The sequence below is a fragment of the Xiphias gladius genome, chromosome 2 (genome assembly GCF_016859285.1).
Source record: "Xiphias gladius isolate SHS-SW01 ecotype Sanya breed wild chromosome 2, ASM1685928v1, whole genome shotgun sequence".
Taxonomy (NCBI): domain Eukaryota; kingdom Metazoa; phylum Chordata; class Actinopteri; order Istiophoriformes; family Xiphiidae; genus Xiphias; species Xiphias gladius.
This window is the reverse complement of record NC_053401.1, coordinates 7,778,040-7,797,667: the sequence shown is the minus strand read 5'-3', so window position 1 is coordinate 7,797,667 and position 19,628 is coordinate 7,778,040.

The window sequence follows — 19,628 nt, the reverse complement described above, 5'->3', positions numbered from 1 at the left end:
AGAGTGTACAGAAAACACCAGAGAGGGAGAATATGCGTGTGCGAGTGAAGGAGGACGTCTTTAATATACTTGATTTGTGCCGGACAATCTCAAAGACAGATGCTAGAATATCATCTGAATCCATTTGGGTGCTGACGGGCCTGGCAGGCAGGCTGGTTGAGACTTGCTACTGGCCAAGCACAGGGTCCCCGTCCTGATCGTTATGTTGTTTCAGTCCACTCTGTCTCCCTGCTCCGCTTTCATCTGTTGATGTTTTTTGGATGTGTATTATTGTTTTGTTTCTGTTTTTTCAACAGCACTTTGTTTTTGTTTTTCTGTTAGCTTTCTCCCCCCCTGAGGTAAAATGTGCTTCAGGAAGCAGTAGTGGGATGTAGAGATTAATATACAAATACCTGGCTGAGTCTTCCAGTTGTTTTTGCAAGAGTAATGGAACAATCCCGCAAGGACAAGGACAATATGACAATGTGTGAAAGAGAAAACATCTTTATAGAGAATGACAGATCACAATGCACATGAATCATGACACAAAGAGAATCAGCGATGGCTTTTTAAAATTCAAATAACTTTGTTTTCTCCAAAGGAAAGGCATGTGCTGAATGGGCCAAATTGATACCCAAAATAAGCTCAGCAGAGACGAAGTAGATATCTGTGAGTACAGCTACTCAGAAAAAGATCTGAAAGGTGCTAACAAATACTGAACAAATAATAGTCTCTGCAGGTAGTCATGGATCTTGGCCACAGAACGGTAGTAAGACATAATCTGTGGGTGTGACTGCCAGAGTTTTTCAGATCTTTCTCTTGAGGCATCCTTTCTGTATTAGATGCCTAAGAATGAGACTCATTGTACATTGAATTAATTATGGCATATTGAACTGTCAAATCAATGAACAATCGGAGGTTATTAGGGTGCAGCCTGGGTGAGGTCTTGGTAACGACTTTGCTGGTCTTCGAACAAAAGACCGAGCATTTGACAGCAAGGAAAATACCACAAACAAAAACATCTGCCATTATTCAATTTCCAGTTGTGGCATATCTTGACCTGATGAAAAAGAAATGAATAAATCATGCTCCATTAAATGTCATTACGCCTGTTAGCAAAATCTAATTCTACTAAAGTTCAGCGCCGGTTTACAAATTGAATGTAATTGCCCAGAATGCAAATGGACTGGGCTGTTGTTTGTCTGAATGTGAGACGAAGCGAGAGAAGAGAGAGAGAGAGAGAGAGAGAGAGACAGAGGAAGAGAAAGAAAAACAAAATGTGCCAGTCGAGGAAAACCTTTAAGCGCCAGCATAATGGGCAACATTTAGTCTTCACAGTTTTCACTCAGAAGACTGAGGGGCTACTACGCCAGGGAATTGTCGATTGTCGAGGCTTTTAAAACTGATGGTTTCATTTTCCAGGAAAAAAAAAAAAAAAGAGATGGGGTGAAATGTAATTACCCAGCGTGAGCTGTGTGGGAGTTTTACTGTTTGATAATTATCCCTTATAGGCACGCTAAACTTTCCTTAGCTATCTGTATAAAACTCCACAGAGACACAGAAGTAGGAGAGAGGTCAGCCGGCGTCAGGAGGGAACAGGGGGGAGAGAAACGGATGAGATTAATGGGAAGGACAGTGAGGATCAGATAAGAGCAGACTTGTAGGGCAGATGAGACCAAGAAAGCTGGCGAGAGACACCATAGGATATAAAACAATACATCAAAAGAAGCACATCTTGGAGGGCAAGTTATTGCCTTTCTAAGACACAAAAATGTATCGACTCGTAATGTGTTCCATAAAAGTAAATGTTAGATTTTTGTGGATAGCGCCGGCCCTTTTTTGGGATGAGGCATCAAAGCATGTAACATTTTGGAAATGGATGACTGAAACATTTGATAGGCCACTTTTCAATTCCCCAGCCCTCTTCACCCTGCCATCTGTCTCTTTTATAGATGTACAAGCGCACCCAGATGCACACGCACGCCATACGCAGGCACTGTACTTACTGCAGCTCTGCCTTTGCTTCGCACCCACAGACACGAATGCACACACACACACACACAGGCGCTATCTCCGTGCACAGATAGTGTATTTACCACATTACTGCCTTGTCCATCAAATTCTCCAGTATGAACTAGTAATATCAAAGACTGACGTTGCGGCACAACTGAGAATAAAAATACGTTTGACGAAAGCGTAAACATTCAAAATTAAAAAAAAAAAACAAATATGGAAGAAAAAGTCAGAGAGAGTCAGGTCTGTTCACTCCAGACTCTCTCTGACTTTTCAGTGTACTGCCCTGCTCTGAAACTCAAAGTAGAAAACTTTCCAGAACCTGTGAAACCGTTTTTTTGTTGTTTTTTTTGTACAGTTGACTGTATGACATAGAGTGCAAACATCCCCGAGAAGCACAAGGTCTCTCCCCATGAGCTTAAAGGAATGTCGCATTAACCTCAAGCAACTAGTTTCATGTCAGACCAAAGCTTTTCATCACAGCTGAAGCTGTTTCCACGTTTTCCGCCGATTCAGTAAGCCCCGAAAATAAGCTAAATAAGAACTGACTTGATTTGTTACAGCTGGCATCTTTAGATCTTAGTCTAGTGATACCAATTTATCTCAGGGGTCTGGTTCAAGTCCCATGTAAACCCTTGTTGCCTCCGTTGTGCGCAGAGTCATCAGCTTAACTTCTTTATCAGGAGCGTTAATCTTGGTGATACACTCTTTCTAATTAATGGAGGATTGCCTGGTGCCATAAATTTGAGTGGAGGTGGGTGAGGGAGACTCGCTGAATTGGTGCACACAAATGCACGTACACACAAAAAAAAAACCACATACACCCAGAAATATGAAGCACTGCCTGTACGCACAAAGCTACACGCACGCATCCACGCCAACGGTACATACATGCATACACAACGGCTCCAACTGTTCTTCCATAAGTCTCCAATAGAAACTGATAGGACACGCAGTGTTTCAGTTCCACGGGTCACCCACAGGCCTGAAAATGAGATCAGAGATGCTATGCTTATGAACGTTCATGTTATTGTCAGTTTCACTCTCTGTGTGTTTCTCGATTTGCTTGCAGGATGCTATTCTATTACGCCAGAGAGCCAATTAGTGTCTCTCAGTCTGACACTCGTCTCGTCAGGACCAGCATGCTCATACATGTTAATTGTGGTCTCCAATGACCGCAGAGGTTTCGGCTGCCGCATTACAGCACGAAAATGCAACTATCAACCAGGGGGGCTGATGTGGCAAAATCTCCGAGCCACCCACCCCTGACTCCACCTCCCAGTCTCTCCTTCTCTCTCTGCCTTCCGTCTTCCCTCCCTCCTTATTACCCAGAGCTAGTAACACCCCTAAGGAATGGCCTTCCATCAAAAGTTGATCCATCTTAATGAATGAAGTGAGGAGGCCACCACTTAGAAAACAAATGCTTATCTCATGCAAGACACTTGACATTTCACATCAGCAGCTAGGAAAGTGCTTATCTATATTCTCCAACACAGCACTGCATCTAGTTTGTTACAGATATCCCGGTAAGAAAACAACAGATGAGAGCGATCAAGCTGTTTCGACAGCTTTGCCCCATATCGGCAGGAAACACACGCAACATCAGCAACATACTGCAAGAGTGTAGTGAGAGCAGAAGGGCACTGGGGAGAAAATATGTCGGGGAAGAAACAATGACAGACTTTAATGGAAGGGAGAAACAAATTTTAAAAAGGACAACAAACAAATTTTAAAAAGGACAACAATATCTGTGAAGTTGGCAGGAAGAACAGGAAAACAAGTAAAAAAAAAAAAAGAAAAGAGATGAGCCGAAGAGATGAGGTCAAAGGAAAGGAATGAAAATGTATGCAAATAGATGTCAATCTTAAATTCAGAAAAGAAGGTAAAGTAATAAAGGAGAGAGGGTTCCAATTTCAAATAGGAAGAAATAAAGTGATAAAAGTCTCAAGTCGCTGTCTCAAAAAAAAAAAAAGAGGTAGAGCAAAACTGTACCATTTGCAGTTGAAAAAGCTTGTTGCCAGGGCAATATTTGATATGCATTCAACGAGTGATGCCCGCTTATTACATGCCTGCCATTAGAGCTACTGCTTTGATTCACAGTGTGATTACTGGACAGAAGTATTGAAAAGGTTGGTCATACTTATGTCTATGGTGAACTGTAAGGGGACACAGTCACTAAAAAAAAAAGAAACTAAACCTGAAGTAGGTTTTCCACCAAACATGTGAAATAATATCCCCAAAGGCTTGAGAAGACAAGTACGGCACTGCAGGCTGTTTTGGCGAACACGACCAGCTTGAGGGCTGAAGCAAAGGACTTGTGATCTACAATCGAGAAAATATATAGATAATCTAAGTCATCAACCTTTTTTCAGATGAGAGAACCACAGTCTCAGACTTTCAGTGGCTAATCCTCGCCCTGACTGCATCACACCAAAGCCGTAAACCACCCCATTGCACATAGGAGATGACGATCTGACAAAGCCAGAATGACAACATCGTCAGCACACAGCAGAGATGCCACCTTAATTTCATCCACCTGGACAGTATCCAGACCTCGGCAGCATTTTGATATCCTGTGCGTAAATTTCGCAAACATAAGAGGTGACAAGGGACACACCCTTGTCGGAGTCCAGTGCCCACATTTGACAGGCTTGACTTAATGCCAGATCCAAGTCTTGCTCAAAGTGTAACAGCAACCCCTGAAACCCACAATAGTGCAGCACCTCGTCACGGAATACGGTCATAAGACACAAAACCCATGCAGACCAATTTCCCATAATATCTCATGTAGGGGAGAGAGAATAAAAGTTTCCTGGGAAAAAAAAATCACACTTTTCTACTGGTTTGACAATGAAAACGTGATTTGTAGATTAAATTGGAGGAACTGGAGGGAAAATTAATGATTTTAAAGGGATAACTAAAGAAACATACAAAATTATGGCCATTGAAGGAGAGAAAGAGGGAAGAAACAGAGACATCCAAGAAGGAAAAAAGTCCTTGAGTACTAAGGGGAAGGTCGAAGAAATGCAGGCAGATGTTAGAGGATGTCCCAGAAGTATTCTCCGTGCTGCAGCGCGTGTTTCTCTCACACCAAGGGAGAGAGAGAGAGAGCCCAACAGTAACAGACACAAACAAGAAATTCTCAAATGGAGACAGAGCTAAGCTATCAATGAAGCGCATGCAATTATGTTAAGTTGGCTTGCAGATGTAAACACATTTGCATACATGTTTATATATATATATATACATATATATATATATACACACACGCTGGCACAAATATGAATTTTATACACAAACTCAGACACAAAAAGTGGTCTCATTTGCATTAGGTTGTCATCTTCCTGTCATTGCTCAACTTGCTGCGTTCCTGGCCCAGGCAAGGAAATTTGAAAATTTAATTTTGTTACTGTACACTTTTACACTGCTGCTTATAATACAGACTGCATCTCTCACTGCCTCAGCAACCCACACACACACACACACACACACACACACACACACACACACACACACAGACACACACACACACACACCTGCAATAGCTACATCAGTCCACCCAAGGACACTCAGCATGTCAGCTCTGATTAAGCCGGCACTCAGCCTGTAGAATAGAGTTCTTGGGTGGAGGGAGAGGTGTAGAGGAAAAGAAACGACTTGTGTCCAGTAATAAATCGCTTTAGGCAGCCGAGCTCTTCAGAGCCATGGCCCAGCCGACCCCCAACAGATGCCGGCTGGTTTGGCCTGCCAGTTGCGTCCCGGCCTTTGGGCCAGCACCATCATGAGCAATGGCCGCAGTCCAAAGCGGGGCTCTGCCGCCACAGGCGCAGGTGTAGACATCGTTAACATCCAATAAGAAGAGATTGGAGCCCTGCAGGTGGGGAAAAGTGATATTGATGGAGGCTCGTCTGCATTTGCCTGGTTCACTGAGCAAATAGGAGAATAAATAAGGCCTTTTGTATAGCATGCGCCTTTCATTAATATTAACCAACAGCCTCAATGGTGCCCGAAAGCGTCCATTAACACCGGTCACTATGGGTTGAGAACTGCTGTCTGAGTTGTCGGAGTTTTATTTGTGGTTGTTGTTGACTGTTTTAGTACTCTTACTGTCCTCTTTCAAATGACATAGCCTGTATATGCAAAGCATGATTAAATACATCTTTTCCTGCCAAGTTGCAAAGTCAATTATGTTTGTTGTTTATTTGGAAGTTGGACAATTATGTGACCATTTGCCAAGCTAGAGACATGATCAGCTACAAATTAATCCTGTGAGGATTCATATTGTTTTGGCACACACTTTTTTCTTTCCCATGTTGCCTATATTGCCAGGAAATTGAGTAGCTGTGTGAAAAACAAGAGCAGCTGAGACAAAACAACAAAGGATAAACAAGGCTGTATATGAACTAAATGATTTGGTGACTGGCCAGCTATCCATCCATGAATGAGCTTTTCTAGGCATTTAACCTAGTCCAACATCAACCCAGTTCTATAAATACAGTCTCCTCCTTTTGTTTAAATAATCTTCATGACGCAAGTTCCAGTCTGACACAAAGTCTCCCTATGTCGCTGCCCGGTTCCCCTCAAGGCCCGACCCCATGATTGTCCATTCCTGCAGGCCAGTGACAAGGGTGCCTCATTCAAAGCTTCAACCTCTGTAGTTTCCTGGAATTCAGAGTACCACCAGATGAGTGGTGGCTGAGCCAGACCTGGGCATGGATCAGATGAATGGAGCGGATCTATTCTCACATCAGAACAATCACTTCCCTGCGGTTTTTCTTGAATCACCATGATGATCCACACCGGCTGTCTATCTGTGCCTCAACAGGCACCTCCTGTGGTGCTCAGGACTCTCTCTGATGAGCTGTTGTCAGCTGAGTCCATTGAGGGGATTTCCCTTAATCTGCTGTGTCTGAAGATAGCATTGTTGCTGCCACTGACTTCAGCTCAGTGGCTGAGTGATTCAGGTGCCCCGTCTACTCAGGCTGCCCACTCGTTTTTAGACCTAAGGGGCAAAGTGCTTCAGCTAAACCCCTTGTTTGTACAGTTGGTCCTTCTGGTCTTTGTGGGCTTTTTCCCTCTCTTCTTAAAACAGCTTGGTCTGGGTTCAGAACTGTTGTTAATCTAGGCCTGTAAAGCCATGACCGTGTAATGTTGGGCGAAGCAAATAAAATTAACTTGAAATTTAGGTCCAGATCAGTGGCTTTTTTTCCCCTTTGCCTCATGTAGGGTAGATGGAGGGGGATCTGGATTCTTTCTGTGTGGTGCATGCTCATCGTCTTTTACAGGTACACACAGCAGTTGTTTGTCTGCTCTGATGAAAGGGGCTCACTGCAAAAACAGCGACACAGTCTCTGGCTGTTCCAAGGCATTTCATACAGCCATGGGTCAGCAGGCTTGGATAAACCAGGTGCCAATCTAATACAACCCAGTAGTAGATTAGAGTTGGGGTGCACGTTATCACCCTCCTCCCACCTGTGGCTATACTGGTAGTTTGCTGGACAGTTGTGCCTCTTAACAGTTGCCTGCCACCGAGGCTGGTAGGTGCGAGAAAATGTTGCCTGCTTAGTACAAACAGCCTGTGTGGAGTAAAGAGCTCATTCCAAAGCACAGAGGGGTCCTGAGAGTGGGCCCATTTTTGTTTAACTTTCAAGCTTTTCCCCTGTCAATCGGTAGAACCCATTATAGGGTGAGAGAGGACCTCAGATACATCATGTGTGGATAACATGTGGTTTACATATTTTAATTGTATTCTAAGGTCACATATGACCCCAAAAAAATAACTCATAAGATAAGTGTAAACATAAAGGAAAAACAGTTAGAAAAATTGCAACCTGCTACATGCTATAATGCTACAGTGCATAATGATGTGTCACTATGCGTTCAGATCCCTGAAATAGTTACAACTGCTGTTCTTTTTATTGATAAATAAAGAAGTAGCAGTATTTTGCTTGCATGTATTGAAATATTTGTGACTTCTATGATTCTTAAACATCTGCACATGTACCCTGTCATGCAGTTGTACTGTCACTCTTGGGTGCTCTTCTCTTCCCTATTCTTTTTGCTGTATTTTTCTGTTTATTAGGACTTCTACACAAAAACCGTGCTGCCATCTTTCCCCTCTCTGCAGATTGTTTCATCCCTCTCCCCGCAGTGAGTGGCAGCACACTGAGCCCCCGGTGAGTCTGGCAGGAACTTGTTAAGTTTGCTACAAGGCTCCACCGCGCACCTTATTATGTGCTCACGATCACCCGGTGGCCTCGCTTCACCGTGCACATTGATGCTACATGACTGAGGTTGCCGCTTGGTCTCTCACCAAATCCTTTACATTGCTTTGGGACATACTTCGGCCTTGATATATTGAGACTTCAATACTAATGAGCAAGCATTTGCCTTCATGTCTTAGTTAAAGCACCTGTAAGCCTGCGTGTAAGGATACAGGAAAAACACTGATCTTGGACAAGTCTCCTTAACACTTAAAGTGTTCTGGATAGTAGTAATTACTTTGAGAGGGACAAGTAATTTAAGAGTAAAACATTAAATAATGAAACATTTACTTTGATTATGTAGCATTTATTTAGCCAGTCTGAAGAGAAAGGGTTCCTGTGTTGCCCATGATCAATGTGTAGGAAAGCTCATAGGCATATTGTGCACACACATGAACACGTTTTCATTACATTTCAGAAGGACGCATGTCAACAAAAGTCTGCATAACCATGTATGCGTATGATGAATGTGAACAGACATTGAGGCTTGTGCTAGTTCATGTACACCCACTAATTAATTTTGAGGAGCCAATCTGGGATGGCTTTTTAAATACAAGGATTATTAAAAAGCACCATTATGATATAAGACTTGTCACTGACTTGATTTGTTTGTAATTCATCAATATTTCATAGCATTCTGCTGGCATGCGGCCACTGCCCACATTACTGTATGTTGAAGCCTGTGACACGCTATAAGCTGTATCCCTGTTGTTCACAGTCTAGAGTCAGTGCAGCTACTAATAGAGACATTTCAGGAACAGATAAAACACTACAACTTTACAGAATAGTAATGTTTACATCTACCATACCTGCAGTGACCTACGATTATGTCCTTCACACATCCTGATCAATCTGTCTCATTCAAGTTAATAACAGCAGCCGTGTATAGATGCAGGATAAATCACTGGTTGAAATTTCATGAGCATCTGCATTTTCTTTTTTGTGCGACTTTGGAGGTGGTGAGGCAGGCAGGCACACACTGAGAAGGATGAGCAATAACGGCAAATTGAGAGGCAGGGGAAGTAAACACACTGGGCTGTTTTTTCTATTGGACATTTCACACTGGGCCTCTCGTCACAGCAACCCTTTCTCCTAAATTTTATTATCAACCGCCTGAAACTCCTACTGCAAATCCAAGTTATTCTAAACCAAGGGGCCAAAGAAACTTCTCTTTGTGTTCCTTAACTCTCATTTTACTTTCCTATTGCTCTTTCATTTCTTTCTCCCTCCTGCCTGGCCAGGTGTGGACTAAGTGGTTGCTGTCAGTTTAAACAGATTGTTGGGTGCCGCAAGCAGAACCATGGGATGCCCTGTCACAGACAAAGGCCAGCAGAGATGAACACACAGTCCTATCTTCACAACTCACCCTTAATTTGCATGATGTATGAGCTTACCATTGCTAACACTACACTCTAAAACCCAGACAACAGAGTCTAGCTGCCTTGTTTTCTGGCCCTCCTTATACTACTAGGTCAAGGCTAGGCTACAGGGCTGGCCAATGGTGCAAGTCCCAGGGATGGCGCTAAGCTTGGGCATATCCCCAGCCCGGCCACCTGCCAGCCCGGCCCCATAATCCTTGGCAGTAGATGGAGAGCTTTCTACCTCCCTCTCTGTCCCTACCATCTTTTTTTCCTTGGATTTAAAGGTTATCTGCAGCCATCCTGTCTGGGGCCTCTGGCGAGAGTTGCGGAGTGCAGCCGGCCTGCCACAGGTGTGAGTGCTGCTGATAAGCGAAGGAAGGCTAGGAGAGGAGGCAAAAGGTGAGTGGCGGGCCAGGGGGGCGGTCTATCGTGGCCCAAGACTGACCTTCATTGACAACATTGTACACAGACAGAGTGCTCCGGGGATTAGGAAACAAAAAGGACTGTGGCAATGCTGGCAGTGGTGCCTGTTGAGTAAGAGGCTGTACATGTAGCATGCAGAATAAATTATTCATCATGTAGCATTTTGAGAAAGGCGAACAAGAACTTGGCCTTAAAATGATTGTACTAATGTGAGGGGTTAGGATCAGGGATGTCATTTGTTCTCCCTGCTTTAAAAAGTGGAAACACAGCCACAAACCGATCCCAGGGCTCACTAGCTCACTTTCGGTGTGTGTAGCTCCTCCATTAATAACTAATAGGTGGCACATTAGGGGGAAATGGTGAGTATGTCTTGAGGGCTTACATTAGCCTGGCAAACAGCATCTCCTTATCTGTGTAGGACAAGAGTGGGAGAGAGACGGGATGCATCGTCCTCTCTTTGACTTTATTCCTCCATTACCTGCCCTGGGAGGATTAATTTGAGTGCTACTAAAAGGGCACAGAAACAGCACAGATACAGTATATCCAGACTGCTGAGCACATTTGAAGCCATTCAGGAGTGTACCCATCTAGAAACCAATTCATTGTCAGACTATATATGTAATCATATGCATGAACATATGCATAAATAATTTGTGGCTGACTACGCCCATGTACATGCAAATACATTCACGCACACACACATACAGACATGCGCGTTGTGCATAAATGATGAACAACCAGAACAGTCAAGAATGATATAACCACATCATCGGAACATACATACGTGAGAACTAGTTAGACGTCATGTTGTGCCATTGAGACATAAATTCTAATTCCAGCCAGCAGCGACATTGAGTGTCCTGTTGCCAGTCTGAGTGTTAAAGCATGTACTCAGATTTTCAAAATCACAAGGAGCAGCAAGATAATGCAAACTACTTTATTACTCATTATCCACACTGAGATATCAAATGATATTTTTGTTTGAAATGTCCATCCCTCATCCACATAATGAAATACGTTACTGCTCTAACACATGTTCAAAATAGGAGTACCACCACTGTTACGAGCCGAATTCCACATTTTTTTGATTTATGAAAATAATCACTTAAATAATCACAGAAAAATGATTGGAATAAACAATCATTTTATTTGCGCTGAAATTATGTTCCACTAAAATGAATTGAGGAGTAATAAAGTGAAGAGCTTTGATTTGCATACATATACATACAAATGTTTCCTAAAACATCACCCATGCAGCAATGTAGAGATGAAACTGCAAAAAAGTATTCTGAAATCAACACTTGTGTTAAACTGAGTTTATGCAGCCTTGGGAAAGCTACTTCTGCTTTTTTGTGGGGAATGTGCATAATTATCATAATGATGATTCATGGATTGTTTTTCAGAGATCAATGATGCACACAGATTGTGTAGTGACTGGGAAGGGGTGTTTCCCCTGTGCACTCAACTAGAGGGCATCCATTTTTTGAAACGCAAAACTCATAGTAAACCAAACATGTATGTATACACACATGCACAGACACAGAGAGAGAACCGCTCTTCTATATCTCTGGGTAAAATCAGACTGGCTACATAAACATCATTAATCAAGCTTATTAAGATTAGTCACTGGCAAGCTCCCCTACCTGTTAATTATAATTAAATCGATGTATGTGTTATAGCAGGAGTTGAACGAACCATGGCAGAGGCGGCGACACTAAACACAAAAGAGGGGCTGAGAAGAAAAAAAAATCCAAGAGAAAGCTAGAACATACAGAAAAGGAGAAATAAGTGATTGAGGTAAAGTAAAGGCCGGATGTTAGCTGCACGTGGGCAGAATTGAAACAAGTTAAGGCTTGCAGAGTGCAGACAGAGGTGAGAGGCGCCTTTTGTTGTACTGTACCTTAAAGATAACCTCTGCTACATCCACAAGAAGGGTCCAGATGGAAAGGCTCTATTCAGTGCACTTCAGATTGTATAACCTCCCCATTCACAGTCTAACAGCACAGCAGAAGACATCTCACAAAAGAAGGGAAACATGATGGAAAAGCAAGTTAGAGGCCCCAAAACAAAACCAAGAGAAAGAAAAACCTCACATTTAAGCAAACATTCCCCTGTGTGAGTTCTACAGGCCAACCGAAACCTTAGTCGACGTATTTCTTTCTCTGTATTTTCTTTCTCAAGATGTATCTGAGGTCCTCTCTGCGACTGTCAGGAAATAAAATTGTACAGCACATTGGCTTTGCTCAAGAAACCACTGTGTGCTTAGCGTTATATGAGTAGATTGAGAGCGCTGCACCAATATACCTCTCTTTACATATCCAAAGGAGGGTTAGAATGGGGAGATAAGAGAGGCTGAGTGAGTGGGCAGGCATGCAGGAAGGCAGATATTTGATTTGTGCCAGATATTGGGGAAGCACACAAGAGATAAAGCGAGTGAAGCCACTAAAACTTTTTTTGCCGATAACGTGACATGGTAATGGCTCATAAAAGGAAAGTAAATTGGGAAGCTGAGGTTTACGACCACAGTGGATTGGTCGGTAGAGGGCCGGGGGAAGGAGCAGCAGAACGACAGTGTGCTGGGACTCATATCTGGGCAGCACATATGGATACCAGGCCTGCCATAAAGCCTTTTTGTCAGTGGATAAACTCTTTCCTGCCATAAACCGCATTTTCTGTCAGGGATTTTGATAACCTGTCCTGAATGTTTTATGTACACGAAAGCGTGGCGATATTCTCCAAAATCGGCTCATGTTACCGCGATGAACAACGATTACAGAATCCACACAGATGTGATAATTTGGCTTATATCTGACTGTTTTAATGTACCGTTTAACCATCTTTAGGGAATGAGCCAGCAGATACAAAACCATCTATGTCAATTAACTTTGGCGATCTGAATATCCCTCGCTCAATGAGTATTTCAACAAGAATAGAGTAATGTATTGAAACTAAGCATACAGCAAAATTTGACTGCAGATAAAGTTGCTGGAATGATTGGCATTTGAATAGAGGAATGTGAAAGGTGAACCAATGGCAGTGTGAATAAAACATGAGGAGACTGAGAGGGCCGCACCGACCAAAATGAAACAGCTATGTCTTTGTAGCGCACCAACCCTTGACCTCGTCGTCAAATTGCTTGACATCACACACACCTCACACATCTCACTGCAGCACGAAAGTGTAGTCAGCCTTGTAATTAGATGGGCTCCCATTTGAATTGTTACCTAACGGTGGCAAGCCTAGCACTTTATTTCTCAAAATGAACGCCACATTCCCCCTCAGCCCTGTTTGTTGCAAAGAGGAGCTGCTTGTACTCTCTCTGTGGAGTTAGTTTGTGTGAAATTGCTTTGATAAAGAAGAAGACAGATAGAAGCCACAAATTACCCTTACCAGCTAGTTTTATTTGCAAACTATAAATGGTTTCTGTTTCATGCTGTTAAGCAATCAAGCTGATGTCTTCTAATGCTAATAATGCTAATACAGTACAACGACCAGCAACAGCAGCCAGTCTTCTCAGTGATGTTCTCGTTTGTTCACAGTAATTATACTTACTTCTCAAAATTAAAGTGGTAATGATTTATTGATGTTAAAATGCTACATGTAATACCTCTCAAATGACAGGTTAAAATGTCATTACCAAATGGATATCCAGTTGGAATACAGGCAAAAAATACCTTACCAGTAGCACAGAGGCTCATAGTGTCATTTGAGGAATGTTGTCTCCAGGTTGGCTGGTCAACTGGTGATATGAAGCATATGATAGAGGCATGAGGTTGTCTAAATTATCCCCAGGCCAATAGGTGGACAATGACAGGGACTGCGGCACCCCTAAGGAATCACAATAACTAAATTTAGAAGAAACTAAGTGACAGCAATTTAAAAAGGCATGTTTATGTTACACTCTCCCTCAAAGTGTCTCAATTTTTAGTGTTCAGGTTCAATTCAGATTCAGTCTGCAAAGAAAAACAGAGATTGTCCTGAGGCAATGGACCCTCTGTGGAGAGCCGAGATGGCTCACAGGAGAATATGCTTACTGCTTTCAATTGAACACTGCCAAATGGAGCTTCATGTGCAGATTCCGAGCTCTGGGGGTTGTATGCAGTATGCAGGCCCTTGGCAGACTGCTCAGCTGCACCCAGCCCTTAATCAAGAGGCCAAGCTCTGCCATAACATACCACAGAGCTGGCTCGATCTTGGCTAGAGCTCCCAACTCTATCTCTAGGAAGTGGAAAGCCTGCCTAGGGTTGTAAGAGTTACAGGCTTTTCTCATTGCCAGCATCCATACACATGCGATGCCTGCAGTATTGGTGTTAATCAGCTGCTGCTTTGGAGGGGAGCATGAGTCATGTGCTTTGTGGGTGTTTGAAGAAGGATGGTCTTAGGTCAAAGTAGGTCGGGGCTAAATGGCTGTGTATTTTATCTTATGGGTTGGACTATATGTTGATGAATTGCTGATCTCAGCTCATTAGTGGCGCTACCTTCGCAAAGTCATCAGTCCCTGTAGGTGCAGTGGTGCTAATCGGTTTTACAGTGAGCAGCATTTCAGAGACAATAATGCCACAAATTTAACTGGATCAGGATTCGAAGCATACACATGGAGTTAACCTTTTAGCCAAGCTAAGGTTAAGGCAATGTTGGTCTTCAGAACAAGGGCTTAAATAAGCACAAGTTCTGCTGCCAGTTTTGAAGTCAAGGAGGTGGGGGGCTACTGAGAGAAAATCATGACACGCGTTCTCAAGAGCAATAGAGAGAGGGAGCGAGAGAGCAACTCATTCTGTGATGGAACACGGTGGCTTACCACACATTGTACTGGTTGCCTGGAACACCATGGCAACAGGGAGAAAGAAGAATTGAGAGCAGCGGAGGTTCAAGGAGTTCACTTGTTCCAGCAACATTTTAATTACTTTGGGCACCGGCGTTTAGTGAAAAAGATGTATTCTTGTGCTCCAACAACAACTGGGAGAAACTCCCAGAGATTCTGGTGGCTGGGGTTTTTTTTTAAGCTTTTCTACCCTCTCATATTTGTGAATTTACTGCAACAATTGGAAGTACAGAGAGATTATAGAAGAATACTGATAATGAGAGAGGGGGGCGACGACAGGGAGAGGGAGAGGAGGTCGGAGAGAAAAAGCAACAGTACAAGAAAGACGAATGAGAGGGGATATGAAGCAAAGTGAGCACAGATAGAGATCTACAGTATAGGAGATACAAGCTGTTTGAAGAAAGAGGTTGGTAAGAGATATGAGGAGAAAGGACCATGGGAAAAAGGATTGGGGGGATTTGTGGGGATATAAAAGCTTCAGCAGGGCCTTTTTAGATACACACACACATAAAAATGAGGCAAAAAGTAATTATTTGGAGGATGCCAAGACGGAGAAGAGTTTTACCTTGTCTGGCAAGTTCAAGAGATGTGATCACATGGTGTCAATGTCTGCAACATAAAGTACTTATAGTGGCAATAAAAACGTTTTGGCACCCCTGGTCAAAATTTCTGTTACTGTGAATTTTTAAGTGAGTAGAAGATGAATTGATCTCCAAAAGGCATACAGTAAAAGGTGAAACATTCTTTTCAACATTTTAAGCAAGATTAGTGTATTATTTTTGTTTGGAGAAAAAAATGGAAAGGAGCACCATACAAACGTTTGGGGACCCCAAGAGATTTGACCTCAAAGATAACTTTTACCAAGGTCTCAGACCTCAATTAGATTGTTAGGGCTATGGCTTGTTCACAATCATCTTTAGGTAAGGCCAGGTGATGTAAATTTCAAAGCTTCATAAATACTTCGTCTCCCCAAACCTTGTCCAACGGGCTCCTCTAAACTGCTGCCTAGCACTCTGAAAATTAAAATAACTGATGCCCACAAAGCAGAATAAAGCTTTAAGAAGATAGCAAAGTGTTCTCAGGTAGCCGTTTCCTCAGTTTGTAATGTAGTTAAGAAATGGCAGTTAACAGGAACGGTGGACGTCAAGTTGAGGTGTGGAAGACCGAGAAAAATCTTAGATCGAATTGCTCACAGGATTACTGGAAAGGCAAATCAAAACCCCTGTTTGACTAAAAAAAAACCTTCAGGAAAATTTAGCAGACCACAAGATTAAGCACCAGAAGTTTGCAAAGGAACATCAAAAAAAGGCCAATGCATTTTGTAAACAAGTCCTGCGGACCTACTAAATTAAAATAGAACTCGAGCAATGGTATGTTTGGAGAAAAAAAGGGTGCCGGATTTTAATGGAAAGAACACCTTTCCAACCGATAAGCACCCGGGAGGATCGATCATGCTTCGGGCTTGTGTTGCAGCCAGTGGATCGGGGATCGTTTCACTGGTAGAGGGAAGAATGGATTCAATTAAACACCAGCAAATTCTGGGAGCAAACAGCACACCATCTGTAAAAAGCTGAAGATGAAACGAGGATCACTTCTACATCTAGATAATGATCCTAAACACACCTAGAAATCCACAATGGACTATGTCAAGAGGCGCCAGCTGAAGGTTTTGCTGTGGCCCTCACATTCCCCACTCCTAAACATTATTGAAAATCTGTGGATAGACCTCAAAAGACCAGTGCATGCAAGGCGGCCCAAGAATCTCACAGAACTAGAAGCTTTTTGCAAAAAAATCCCTAAAACAAGAACTGAAAGACTCTGGCTACAAAGCTGGCTACAAAAAGCATTCACAAGCTGTGATACTTGCCAAATGGGGTGTTACTAAGTAGAAACCATGAAGGGTGGTTTGTACCTTTCCTTATTTTTTGTTACTTTTGAACAGTAAAAATGGAAATAAAGTTATCTTGCTTAAAATTTTAAAGAAATTTCTCATCTTTAACTTTATGCCTTTTGGAAATCAGGTCATCTTTTACTTGCTTTTACTATTCACAGTAACAAAAATTTTGACCTGGGATACCCAAACTTTTTACCTTTTTTCTGTAAATGCCTATGTAGATCTGCATGTGTATTTTTGTACGTCAGTTTGCACATATACGTCTGTGTGTGAGAATATAGCAACGAAAGCGCCTTTTTCTCCTGATGCCATGCCTAACACGATCAGCACTCATTAAGAGCTCTCCAGAGCCCAGGCACCTCACAGACAGAAACCCACTCCAAAAGACAACCCCCGAACCCAGTAAACACACACGGCTTCCTGCCTGTAAGCCTCTTCTCCAGTGTAAACAAACTGGCATCCACTTGAAGCACTGGCAAGGTTATTTATATAAAATGTAATCCAAAAAATGCATCAAATGGTTTTCCATGCCTGCTTAAAAAGTAATAAAAAATTTAATTTGTTAAAGTTTTATTATGTCCTCCTCATATCAGATTAGAGTGAAATTTTATATTTTGTAATTTAAATAGCATTAGTATTCCAGTATTCATGTATTCCTTTAAGTATACAGTATAATCTCTGCCTTTAAAAACAAATCATATACAATAATTTATCAATCATCTTTTTATCATTTATTTCTGTAGATTTTTAACTACATCAGATTATATTACCACTACTTTTTCAGTCAGATTCTTCTAATCCTATTACATATTGTATAAACCATTACTGCCAAACTGGTCCACGGGTGGATAATCCTACATCATAATCCTCCAAGGAATATTGGTGTACCTTCAAATCCCCAATTCATTTTGTCACATAAAGTACCTTAGCCTGGCCGCTTCATCTGGTTGATGGTAGAAGATGCAGGAAGAAAACATATCAAGAAAGGAGCAATTTAACTGCGTTTCCATGGTGGAAATGATTTTTCATCCTTGTGCTAAAGTATGATCATAAGGGGTCCTATGTGCACATCTCATGTGCACAGACAAGCCTGATAATGCACTACGACAAGCTAATCCATTACACCAATGGACATGACAACCAATACAGTGCTGTAATCTGCTGCATGAGAGGAGGCGACAGAGCACATCGGGGGTATACAATCGTCCTTGTCTGCGACATGTTTCTTTCTTTGCGCAGGAGAGGAAGTATTCAGATCCCCAGGGATATGCTCAGGGTTGAGAGCGGCCCGTGGCTGTCTCTTTGTTGCCTGTAATGGATTATTTCATACCAACATGCAATTGGGCCGCGTTACTGATGGATAGCAGCCATTGTTATGGTAAAGTCACTCTGTCGTCTTCCCTGGGTCTCCTATTAATCTCAGTCAACTCAATGGTGGCATTGTGCAAAATTCCCCATTAAACCACACCAGCTTGACTACAATGGAAATGTCAGTGCAGCACCTTCCAAACTCTTCCCATTAAAGAAAGAAAATGGAATGTTTTCCTAACAGATTACATGGATTAATGGATGTATTTCTGAACCTGTAGAATGAAAGGAAAAGAAAAGATGGCCCCGTATCTAATTTGTAATTGTATGAATGGTTTTTATTTGGATGGTGGATTGTCTGCAGGTGCAGGTTAAAAGGTAACTAACCCCATTTCCTCAGTGAGAGTAAACCTGGCTGACCTGCTGTGTTAAATAACATCAACCTGGGCCCCTGGATTGAGAGATGGGAATGGATGGAGAAGATAGACAGGAAGGAAGATAGACAAGACAAAGAAACAGCCTGAGAGAGAAAAAGGACAAAGACAGAGCAAGAAAGGTAGTCTACAGATCCACAGTCTGCTATTGTCCACTGTTGCTTCACTGTGTGACAAAAATGTTTCTCTGAGACTCTGTCGCTTTCGTTTCCCCCTTGCCTTGTCTCCCATTCTTGTTCTCATTCTCCCCTTCCCCGTCTGTCAATTTGTGAAGGCCCCACATCATTACTGTCAAAAATCCCACTGCAATGCCAATACAAAAGCCACACGCACAATATCACATATATCGGCACACATACCCGTACTTACCGGCCACTCATGTGTTGAAAGAGAGTGACTTTTTTCTCCAACTGGGTTGTGACACTCAGCAGCAAGCTTCCTCCCACAGGAATCCTGAGTAAGACAGATAAGCAGTGTGAATTTGGAAGAACCGGAGCCTTTGATTTTCCTGTCAGACACTTTTACCCCCACTGGCCCCCCAAAAAACATTGTTTGTCTCTATCTTCATCTGATTGTGTCAATGTGTCCTAACTGTTATTGGTTTGCGTACACGCTCGCTGCTGTCTGTGCTCACAAATACAGCCGATATAACCACAGTCACAATCTGTGCACAAACATATCTCCATCACCTTGAGCAATAGCCTCCCAGATCGCAGTATCATCTCGGTGACCTTTGGCTCGCTTCATTGGTAAAGAGGGAAAGTGATTGTGAAGGAGGGACAAGAGAGACTGAGGGAGAAGATTCAAGATCGTTTAACTGCAGGGTTCGACGAGAAGCCAAAACCCAAAACCTCTTAGAGTCAGAGAGGCAGGTGATTAAGCCCTGTCATCAAATCTCAAACCTCCTTTTCAAGCCACAGAGAAGCAGCCGGAGAGCTCTGATTACCATCGATGACACTCCACCCCATCCATCTGATCCCCTGTAAGAGGCTGTTAAACCCAAATGGGCTTCCTCGTTATAACTGGTGTCACGCAAATAATAGATCCTTTAATCTATAGGTGCGGGGACTGGATAAACATAAAAGAGAGCTTATCAAATCGAAAAGGTGAACAGTTAAAAGGTGCCCTAAT